General features: G+C 45.6%; 1 pseudogene; it reads right to left on the reverse strand.

Annotated features, from left to right (window-relative positions):
* Positions 1–278: 278 nt before the first annotated feature.
* LOC121010027 (peroxiredoxin-1-like) lies at positions 279–1,330 on the reverse strand (annotated as a pseudogene).
* Positions 1,331–1,862: the final 532 nt, after the last annotated feature.

Raw genomic sequence — 1,862 nt, forward strand, 5'->3', positions numbered from 1 at the left:
ATCTCGCAGTCCGTGAGTTCCAGCCCCGCGTCAGGCTCTGGGCTGATGGCTCAGAGCCTGGAGCCTGTTTCCGATTCTGTGTCTCCCTCTCTCTCTGCCCCTCCCCCGTTCATGCTCTGTCTCTCTCTGTCCCAAAAATAAATAAACGTTGAAAAAAAAAATTTAATAAAAAAAAATTATTATTATTATTATTATTATTATTATTATTATATTATCGTCTCGGCTCAGGTTTAATAGAAATGGCAAAAGATCCAAAGGGATGCCCCACTACCATACAGATCAGTTGGCCTACCCTCGTAGCACAGCTCAGGCCATTCTCTCCAGAGGAAGAAAGGTGGGCCCCCTCAACCCTTGAAGGAAAGGCCTGTCCTGTCTCATACCACTTCTGCACTGAATCTGAAGTCTTGTGTTTTAAGCATGACAATAATACAAAAGAGTTTCTGTTTTCATGGCCCCCCACTGCAGCCCGGCCCTAAAATGAGCCAGTGCTCACTTCTGCTTAGAGAAATATTTTTTGCTTTTCTGGACATCAGGCTTGATGCTACCACTGCCAAGCTTTCAGCCAGCTGGGCGTACTTCCTCATGCTTGTCAGTAAACTGGACAGCTTGAACCACTCTCAGAGTCTCATCCACAGAAAGGCCGATGGGAAGGTCATTCACGGCGATCTGCTGAAGGATACCTTCATCGTCAATGATAAAGAGGCCCCTAAACGAGATGCCTTCGTTAGCCTTTAAGACTCCATAGTCCTGGGGCGCCTGGGTGGCTCAGTCGGTTAAGCGTCTGACTTCGGCTCAGGTCATGATCTCACAGTCTGTGAGTTCAAGCCCCGCATCGGGCTCTGTGCTGACAGCTCAGAGCCTGGAGCCTGCTTCAGATTCTGTGTCTCCCTCTCTCTCTGTCCCTCCCCTGTTCATGCTCTGTCTCTCTCTATCTCAAAAATAAATAAAACATTAAAAAAATTAAAAAAAAAAAAAAAGACTCCATAGTCCTGAGCGATGTTACCTTGGGGTCTGATACCAAGGGAATGTTTGTGGGTCCCAGTTCTCCTTATTTCTTGGGTGCATGGCTCCCTTTTAGGTGACAGAAATGAGAATCCACAGAGGCACCAATCACTTGGCAATCAAGTTTCTTACATTCTCCTGCCCTGTCACTGAAAGCAATGGTCTCCTTGGGGCAAACAAAGGTTAAGTCAAGAGGGTAAAAGAAGAACAAAATGTATTTTCCTTTGTAGTCAGACGAACTGATGTCTTTGAACTGGCCATCTGGCATAACAGCCGTGGCTTTGAAGTTGGGGGCGGGATGCCCAGTTTTGGCATTTCCTCAAGACATCTTGCTGTCAGCAGCTCTGAGACAGAACGCACCAAAGACCAATCAGGAAGAAGACGCCTTAATTTTTTTAAGTAAACTCTACACCACACATGGGGCTTCATCTCACAACCCCAAGATCAAGAGTTGCATGCTCTACCAACTGAGCCAGCCAGGCACCCCGAGGGCAGGAAACATATTTATTTCTGTGTCCCCAGTGCTGAGCAGACTACCTGGCACATGGGAGTGCTTCATAAATGTTTGTTGTTTGCCCTAATGTTATGGATCTGGGCAGCCGTCATCTACGTTGCTAAAACTACAAGGTAAAAGGCTGCTGTAGAACTTGATAATGGGGGATTGGGTGACACTAACTGAATCTTAGTATTCTAATAGAGCTGACGAATTTCTTGCTTCCAGATATGATGTTGCAGGAAATAGTACCACATATGAAATATTTTGCCTAAAAAAAAATGAACCTGAATCAAATCAAGCCTCTGGATCTGAGGACTAGTTTGTGTCACATCTAGGATAGAGGTACATGTTACATGACACGGTG

The sequence above is a fragment of the Herpailurus yagouaroundi genome, unplaced genomic scaffold (genome assembly GCF_014898765.1).
Source record: "Herpailurus yagouaroundi ecotype Mexico unplaced genomic scaffold, PumYag 190, whole genome shotgun sequence".
Classification (NCBI taxonomy): Eukaryota; Metazoa; Chordata; class Mammalia; order Carnivora; family Felidae; genus Herpailurus; species Herpailurus yagouaroundi.